Source organism: Oncorhynchus clarkii, chromosome 3 (assembly GCF_045791955.1).
Source record: "Oncorhynchus clarkii lewisi isolate Uvic-CL-2024 chromosome 3, UVic_Ocla_1.0, whole genome shotgun sequence".
Classification (NCBI taxonomy): Eukaryota; Metazoa; Chordata; class Actinopteri; order Salmoniformes; family Salmonidae; genus Oncorhynchus; species Oncorhynchus clarkii.
This window is the reverse complement of record NC_092149.1, coordinates 6,585,709-6,596,546: the sequence shown is the minus strand read 5'-3', so window position 1 is coordinate 6,596,546 and position 10,838 is coordinate 6,585,709.

Here is a 10,838-nt window from a genome sequence, read left to right as displayed (position 1 = left end):
TCATTCACATGTCCATCTACTGTCCATCTACTATCCATCATTCACATGACCATCTACTATCCATCATTCACATGTCCATCTACTATCCATCATTCACATGTCCATCTACTGTCCATCATTCACATGTCCATCTACTATCCATCATTCACATGTCCATCTACTATCCATCATTCACATGTCCATCTACTGTCCATCATTCACATGTCCATCTACTGTCCACCATTCACATGTCCATCTACTGTCCATCTACTATCCATCATTCACATGTCCATCTACTATCCATCATTCACATGTCCATCTACTGTCCATCTACTATCCATCATTCACATGTCCATCTACTGTCCATCATTCACATGTCCATCTACTATCCATCTACTGTCCATCATTCACATGTCCATCTACTATCCATCATTCACATGTCCATCTACTGTCCATCATTCACATGTCCATCTACTATCCATCATTCACATGTCCATCTACTGTCCATCTACTATCCATCTACTATCCATCATTCACATGTCCATCTACTGTCCATCTACTATCCATCATTCACATGTCCATCTACTGTCCATCTACTGTCCATCATTCACATGTCCATCTACTATCCATCATTCACATGTCCATCTACTGTCCATCATTCACATGTCCATCTACTGTCCATCATTCACATGTCCATCTACTATCCATCTACTATCCATCATTCACATGTCCATCTACTATCCATCTACTATCCATCTACTGTCCATCATTCACATGTCCATCTACTATCCATCATTCACATGTCCATCTACTATCCATCATTCACATGTCCATCTACTATCCATCATTCACATGTCCATCTACTGTCCATCTACTATCCATCTACTATCCATCTACTGTCCATCATTCACATGTCCATCTACTGTCCATCATTCACATGTCCATCTACTATCCATCATTCACATGTCCATCTACTGTCCATCTACTATCCATCATTCACATGTCCATCTACTGTCCATCATTCTCATGTCCATCTACTATCCATCTACTATCCATCATTCACATGTCCATCTACTGTCCATCATTCACATGTCCATCTACTATCCATCTACTGTCCATCATTCACATGTCCATCTACTATCCATCATGCACATGTCCATCTACTGTCCATCATTCACATGTCCATCTACTGTCCATCTACTATCCATCTACTATCCATCATTCACATGTCCATCTACTGTCCATCATTCACATGTCCATCTACTGTCCATCTACTATCCATCTACTATCCATCATTCACATGTCCATCTACTGTCCATCTACTATCCATCATTCACATGTCCATCTACTGTCCATCTACTATCCATCATTCACATGTCCATCTACTATCCATCATTCACATGTCCATCTACTGTCCATCATTCACATGTCCATCGACTGTCCATCATTCACATGTCCATCTACTATCCATCTACTATCCATCATTCACATGTCCATCTACTATCCATCTACTATCCATCTACTGTCCATCATTCTCATGTCCATCTACTATCCATCTACTATCCATCATTCACATGTCCATCTACTGTCCATCATTCACATGTCCATCTACTATCCATCTACTGTCCATCATTCACATGTCCATCTACTATCCATCATGCACATGTCCATCTACTGTCCATCTACTATCCATCTACTATCCATCATTCACATGTCCATCTACTGTCCATCATTCACATGTCCATCTACTGTCCATCTACTATCCATCTACTATCCATCATTCACATGTCCATCTACTGTCCATCTACTATCCATCATTCACATGTCCATCTACTGTCCATCTACTATCCATCATTCACATGTCCATCTACTATCCATCATTCACATGTCCATCTCCTGTCCATCATTCACATGTCCATCGACTGTCCATCATTCACATGTCCATCTACTATCCATCTACTATCCATCATTCACATGTCCATCTACTATCCATCTACTATCCATCTACTATCCATCATTCACATGTCCATCTACTATCCATCTACTATCCATCTACTGTCCCTCATTCACATGTCCCTCATTCACATGTCCATCTACTATCCATCATTCACATGTCCATCTACTGTCCATCTACTATCCATCATTCACATGTCCATCTACTATCCATCATTCACATGTCCATCTACTGTCCATCTACTGTCCATCTACTATCCATCTACTGTCCATCTACTCTCCATCTACTCTCCATCTACTGTCCATCTACTGTCCATCATTCACATGTCCATCTACTGTCCATCATTCACATGTCCATCTACTGTCCATCATTCACATGTCCATCTACTGTCTATCATTCACATGTCCATCTACTGTCCATCTACTATCCATCATTAACATGTCCATCTACTGTCCATCTACTGTCCATCTACTGTCCATCATTAACATGTCCATCTACTATCCATCTACTGTCCATCTGCTGTCCATCATTCACATGTCCATCTACTGTCCATCTACTATCCATCATTAACATGTCCATCTACTGTCCATCTACTGTCCATCTACTGTCCATCTACTGTCCATCTACTGTCCATCTGCTGTCCATCATTCACATGTCCATCTACTGTCCATCTACTATCCATCATTAACATGTCCATCTACTGTCCATCTACTGTCCATCTACTGTCCATCATTCGCATGTCCATCTACTGTCCATCTACTATCCATCTACTGTCCATCTACTGTCCATCATTCACATGTCCATCTACTATCCATCATTCACATGTCCATCTACTGTCCATCATTCACATGTCCATCTACTATCCATCATAATTCATTGTTGTTTTCATTTGAGAGTTTATCCAGTTCATTGCCTTAATAGACAACATTTATCCGAGTAGTGTATTAATGTAGCGTCTTTGCGAGCATACCCTTCGAATGCAGAGACTATTATGCAACAATGGTGTCCTGTTTTTCCACCTGTGGTGTCTCATCATGCAGAATAGAACACATAATAAATACTGTATACTTCAACAAGGTACTAAAGAATGAATTACTAGCCTTGTGGGTTCTGCAAAGACTGTGGAATAATCCTTCCCTTTTTGTATTGCCGATCCTCGCTAACTTAGCTACTAGTTCACATTAACACAGCTGTTGACTGTACAACACTGTCTTAATACACGCGGTTTTCTACCTCTGAGATGAGATTCCATGGTACTTGTAACACCGTTGAGAAGGTGTACGTGTCAATATTTATTCTGCACCTGTCTAATGCCTTACTGGGTGAACTATATTACTGTAAACAAACGGAGATGTTTCAGAAGGGCACGTGTGTTTCGTGCGAGGAGAAATTCTTTAAAGAATGAAGTATGTATATGAAGTTTCATTCTAAAAATGCTATATATCCATTTTCAGAAATGTTGGTGAATTAGCTTTTGTAATTTAAAAGGTCATGAACAGTCAAAATCATGTTTTTCATGAAATTGTATGATATTTGAAGGGAACCTGATTAAAGTATTGATGACCAAAGTATGAAAATGACCGTTGCTTCTTTATTGATCAAGTTTGATCATAAAGTTCCTGGCCCCTCCCCCATGTCAAACACTGGTAACATTGTATTCTCTTACCTAATTTACATAAGTACCGCCGGGGAACCAACATTGGAGAAGGCGAGTTTGCGGAGGGGTGTGGTTTATATAGCTAGGCTAGATAGATACTGTAGGGGTCAGCAAATATAATTACAAGTTTACCCTATTCATCTATAGCAAAGATACCGTATTCAGACCCCTTGACATTCATCTATAGCAAAGATACTGTATTCAGACCCCTTGACATTCAATACAGTATTCACACCCCTTGACATTCATCTATATTCAGACCCCTTGACATTAATCTATGGTAAAGATACCGTATTCAGACCCCTTGACATTCATCTATAGCAAAGATACTGTATTCAGACCCCTTGACATTCAATACAGTATTCACACCCCTTGACATTCATCTATATTCAGACCCCTTGACATTAATCTATGGTAAAGATACTGTATTCAGACCACTTGACATTCATCTATAGCAAAGATACCGTATTCAGACCCCTTGACATTCATCTATAGCAAAGATACCGTATTCAGACCCCTTGACATTCATCTATAGCAAAGATACAGTATTCAGACCCCTTGACATTCATCTATAGCAAAGATACCGTATTCAGACCCCTTGACATTCATCTATAGCAAAGATACTGTATTCAGACCCCTTGACATTAATCTATGGCAAAGATACCGTATTCAGACCCCTTGACATTCATCTATAGCAAAGATACCGTATTCAGACCCCTTGACATTCATCTATAGCAAAGATACAGTATTCAGACCCCTTGACATTGATCTATGGCAAAGATACCGTATTCAGACCCCTTGACATTCATCTATAGCAAAGATACAGTATTCAGACCCCTTGACATTCATCTGTGGTAAAGATACAGTATTCAGACCCCTTGACATTCATCTATGGTAAAGATACAGTATTCAGACCCCTTTACATTCATCTATAGCAAAGATACCGTATTCAGACCCCTTGACATTCATCTATGGTAAAGATACCGTATTCAGACCCCTTGACATTCATCTATAGCAAAGATACCGTATTCAGACCCCTTGACATTCATCTATAGCAAAGATACAGTATTCAGACCCCTTGACATTCATCTATAGCAAAGATACAGTATTCAGACCCCTTGACATTTATCTGTGGTAAAGATACAGTATTCAGACCCCTTGACATTCATCTGTGGTAAAGATACAGTATTCAGACCCCTTGACATTCAATACAGTATTCACACCCCTTGACATTCATCTATATTCAGACCCCTTGACATTAATCTATGGCAAAGATACCGTTTTCAGACCCCTTGACATTCATCTATAGCAAAGATACTGTATTCAGACCCCTTGACATTTATCTGTGGTAAAGATACAGTATTCAGACCCCTTGACATTCATCTATAGCAAAGATACAGTATTCAGACCCCTTGACATTCATCTATAGCAAAGATACAGTATTCAGACCCCTTGACATTCAATGCAGTATTCACACCCCTTGACATTCATCTATATTCAGACCCCTTGACATTAATCTATGGCAAAGATATCGTATTCAGACCCCTTGACATTCATCTATAGCAAAGATACTGTATTCAGACCCCTTGACATTTATCTGTGGTAAAGATACAGTATTCAGACCCCTTGACATTCATCTATAGCAAAGATACAGTATTCAGACCCCTTGACATTCAATGCAGTATTCACACCCCTTGACATTCATCTATATTCAGACCCCTTGACATTAATCTATGGCAAAGATATCGTATTCAGACCCCTTGACATTTATCTGTGGTAAAGATACTGTATTCAGACCCCTTGACATTTATCTGTGGTAAAGATACAGTATTCAGACCCCTTGACATTCAATACAGTATTCACACCCCTTGACATTCATCTATATTCAGACCCCTTGACATTAATCTATGGCAAAGATACTGTATTCAGACCCCTTGACATTTATCTGTGGTAAAGATACAGTATTCAGACCCCTTTACATTCATCTATGGTAAAGATACTGTATTCAGACCCCTTTACATTCATCTATGGTAAAGATACAGTATTCAGACCCCTTTACATTCATCTATGGTAAAGATACAGTATTCAGACCCCTTTACATTCATCTATGGTAAAGATACTGTATTCAGACCCCTTGACATTCATCTATGGTAAAGATACAGTATTCAGACCCCTTGACATTCATCTATGGTAAAGATACAGTATTCAGACCCCTTGACATTCATCTATGGTAAAGATACAGTATTCAGACCCCTTTACATTCATCTATGGTAAAGATACTGTATTCAGACCCCTTGACATTCATCTATGGTAAAGATACAGTATTCAGACCCCTTGACATTCATATATGGTAAAGATACAGTATTCAGACCCCTTGACATTCATCTATGGTAAAGATACAGTATTCAGACCCCTTGACATTCATCTATGGTAAAGATACAGTATTCAGACCCCTTGACTTTTTCCACATGTTGTTATGTTACAGCCTTATTCTAAAATGTATTAAATACATGTTTTTCCTCATCAATCCACACCCAATACCCCATAATGACAATGCAGAAAAAGGTATTTAGATATTTTTTCAAATTAATAAAACAGAAATACCTTATTTACATAAGTATTCAGACCCTTGGCTATGAGACACAAAATGGAGCTCAGTTGCAGCCTGTATCCTGTTTCCATTGATCATCCTTGAGATGTTTCTACAACTTGATTGGAGTCCACCTGTGGTAAATTCAATTGATTGGACATGATTTGGAAAGGCACACGCCTGTCTATATAGGGTCCCACCAGTTGACAGTGCATGTCAGAGAAAAAGACTATCCTTGAGGTCGAAGGAATTATCAGGATTGTGTCGAGGCACAGATCTGGGGAAGGGTACCAAAAAATTTCTGCAGCATTGAAGGTCCCCAAGAACACAGTGACCTTCATCATTCTTAAATGACAGAAGTTTGGAACCACCAAGACTTCCTAGAGTTGGCCACCCGGCCAAACTAAGAAATCGGTTGAGAAGGGCCTTGGTCAGGGAGGTAACCAAGAACCCGATGGTCACTCTGACAGAGCTCCAGAGTTCCTATATGGAGATGGGAGAACCTTCCAGAAGGACAACCATCTCTGCAGCACTCCACCAATCAGGCCTTTATTGTAGAGTGGCCAGACGGAAGCCACTCCTTAGTAAAAGGCACATGACAGCCCGCTTGGAGTTTGCCAAAACGCACCTAAAGGACTCTGACCATGAGAAACAAGATTCTCTGGTCTGATGAAACCAAGATTGAATTATTTTGCCTGAATGTCAAGCGTCACATCAGGAGGAAACCTGCCACCATCCCTACAGTGAAGCATGGTGGTTGCAGCATCATGCTGTGGGGATGTTTTTTAGCGACAAGGACTGGGAGACTAGTCAGGATCAAGGGAAAGATGAACGGAGTGAAGTACAGAGAGATCCTTGATGAAAACCTGCTCCAGAGCACTCACGACCTCAGACTGGGGAGAAGGTTCACCTTCCAACAGGACCACGACCCTAAGCACACAGCCAAGACAACGCAGGTGTGGCTTCGGGACAAGAGCCCGGACTTAAACCCGATCGAACATCTCTGGAGAGACCTGAAAATAGCTGTGCAGCAATGCTCCCCATCCAACCTGACAGAGCTTGAGAGGATCTGCAGAGAACAATGGGAGAAACAAATAATAATGTTTTGTTGCAAAACGCTATATACCTCAGTCTCAGAGAAATAAGTAGTATTGCTAGGTTTTACACAGTCAAATGTGACAAATAACTACATTTTTAATAGAGAACTGTACAAATGTTATATATTTTTTAAAGGTTTAAAAAATCAATAATATAATATGAGATACACTACATAACCAAAAGTATGTGGACACCTGCTCGTAGAACATCTCATTCCACAAGAGCATTAGTGAGGTCGGGCACTATTGTTGGCCAATTACTGTAGGCCTGGCTTGCAGTCGGCATTCCAATTCATCCCAAAGGTGTCCGATGAAGTTGAGGTCAGGGCTCTGGGCAGGCCAGTCGAGTTCTTCCACACCGATCTCAACAAACCATTTGTTGAAACAGGAAAGGGCCTTCCCTAATCTGTTGCCACAAAGTTGGAAGTACAGAAGTGTCTAGGATGTCATTGTATGCTGTAGCATTAAGATTTCCCTTCACTGGAACTAAGGGGCCTAGCCCGAACCATGAAAAACAGCCCCAGACCATTATTCCTCCTCCACCAAACTTTACAGTTGGCACTATGCATTGGCGCAGATAGCGTTCTCTTGGCATCCCATGAGCCCATATTCATCCATCAGACTGCCAGATGGTGAAGCGTGATTCAACACTCCAGGGAACGCTTTTCCACTGCTCCATAGTCTAATGGCAGCGAGCTTTACACCACTCCAGCCGACACTTGGCATTACACATGTTGATCTTAGGCTTGTGTGTGGCTGCTCGGCCATGAAAACCCATTTCATAAAGCGCCCGACGAACCGTTCTCATGCTGACGTAAGGCCATTCTACTGCCAATGTTTGTCTATGGAGATGGCATGGCTGTGTGCTCAATTCTATACGCCTGTTAGCAACAGGTGTAGCTGAAACAGCCAAATCCACTAATTTGAAGGGGTGTCCACATACTTTTGTGTATGTTGTGTATGTAAGTAAAGTATTTGCATTTGACATCTTATCCAGAGTAACTTAGTTAAAGCATTCAACTTAATAAGATCGCTAGGTGAGACAACCACATATCACAGTCAAATAGACAGGATACCAACATTCCTTTCTAGCTAAACAATGGATATATACAGAATAGCGTTTAGCAACAAAAAAATATATGCATATAAAGTCTATTAATAACAAATCTGAGAACAGTAATATTTTACACACACATGAAGGAACCCATAAGCAATCATTTGTGATTAAAAAAGGCACGTGAATAATTGGTGGATATAGTGTTTTGGAATGATACAGAGCATGTACAGCACCAGTCAAAAGTTTGGACACAGCTACTCATTCAAGAGTTTCTTTATTTTTGCAAATGTTTACTTTGTAAATAATAGTGAAACGATGAAATAACACATATTGAATCATGTAGTCACCAAAAAAAGTGTTAAAAAAAACCAAATTAATTTTAGATTCTTCAAAATTGCCACCGTTTGCCTTGATGACAGCTTTGCACACTCTTGGCATTCTCTCAATCAGCTTAATGAGAAATGCTTTTCCAGCAGTCTTGAAGGAGTTCCCACCAATGCTGAGCACTTGTTTGCTGCTTTTTCTTCACTCTGCGGTCCAACTCATCCCAAACCATATGGGTTGAGGTCAGGTGATTGTGGAGGCTAGGTCATCTGATGAATCACTCCATCACTCTCCTTGGTCAAATAGCCCTTACACAGCCTGGAGGTGTGTTTTGGGTCATTGTCCTGTTGAAAAACAAATGATAGTGCCACTAAGCCGAAACCAGATGGCATGGCGTACAGCTGGTAAAAATGCTGTGGTAGACATGCTGGTGTGCCTTGAATTCTAAATAAATCACAGTGTCACCAGCAAAGCACCCCCACACCGTCACACCTCATCCATTCTTCACAGTGGGAACAACACATGCAGAGATCATCCGTTCACCTACTCTGTGTCTCTCAAAGACACGGCGGTTGTAATCAAAAATCGTACATTTTGTAACGATTGTCCTCTAACGAAGAATAGTAGTAGGAAGGATCGGAGGACCAATGTACAGCGTGGTACGTGTCCATTTTAATATATAAAACTGAACACTACAAAAATACAAAATAACATTGTGACTGACCAAACGAAAATCGAAACAGTCCCGTATGGTACAGACACAGGAAACAATCACCCACAACTCAAAAGTGAAACCAGGCTAACTAAGTATGGTTCTCAATCAGGGACAACGAATGACAGCTGCCTCTGATTGAGAACCATACCATGCCAAACACAGAAATCCCAAATCATAGAAAAAGGAACATAGACAACCCACCCAACTCACGCCCTGACCATACTAAAACAAAGACATAACAAAAGAACTAAGGTCAGAACGTGACACATTTGGACTCATCAGACCAAAGGACTGATTTCCACCTGTCAAATATCCATTGTTCGTGTTTCTTGGCCCAAGCAAGTCTCTTCTTATTATTGGTGTCCTTTGGTAGTGTTTCTTTTGCAGCAATTCAACCATGAAGGCCTGATTCACGCAGTCTCCTCTGAACAGTTGATGTTGAGATGTGTCTGTCTGTTAATTGAACTCTGTGAAGCATTTATTTGGGCTGTAATCTGAGGTGCAGTTAACTCTAATGCACTTATCCTCTGCAGCAGAGGTAACTCTGGGTCTGCCTTTCCCGTGGCGGTCCGCATGAGAGCCAATTTGTGGAGTGGTTGAAAAACAAGTTTTAATGACTCCAACCTAGTGTATGTAAAACTGGCTTGTATGTTAGATGCTCCATAAGATCTAATAAAATATCATAGTGGTGATATTTTTGTGAAGTCTGTTATTATTATTAAGAAGGTGTCATTTGAGAGAGTAAATCTCTACTTGGACCGTCCAGCTACTTGGTCCTCCAGCACAATCTCTACTTGGACCGTCCAGCTACTTGGTCCTCCAGCACAATCTCTACTTGGACCGTCCAGCTACTTGGTCCTCCAGCACAATCTCTACTTGGACCGTCCAGCTACTTGGTCCTCCAGCACAATCTCTACTTGGACCGTCCAGCTACTTGGTCCTCCAGCACAATCTCTACTTGGACCGTCCAGCTACTTGGTCCTCCAGCACAATCTCTACTTGGACCGTCCAGCTACTTGGTCCTCCAGCACAATCTCTACTTGGACCGTCCAGCTACTTGGTCCTCCAGCACAATCTCTACTTGGACCTTCCAGCTACTTGGACCGTCCAGCTACTTGGCCCTCCAGCACAATCTCTACTTGGACCGTCCAGCTACTTGGTCCTCCAGCACAATCTCTACTTGGACCGTCCAGCTACTTGGTCCTCCAGCACAACTCTACTTGGACCGTCCAGCTACTTGGTCCTCCAGCACAATCTCTACTTGGACCTTCCAGCTACTTGCACCTCCAGCACAATCTCTACTTGGACCGTCCAGCTACTTGGCCCTCCAGCACAATCTCTACTTGGACCGTCCAGCTACTTGGTCCTCCAGCACAATCTCTACTTGGACCGTCCAGCTACTTGGTCCTCCAGCACAATCTCTACTTGGACCTTCCAGCTACTTGGACCTCCAGCACAACTCTAC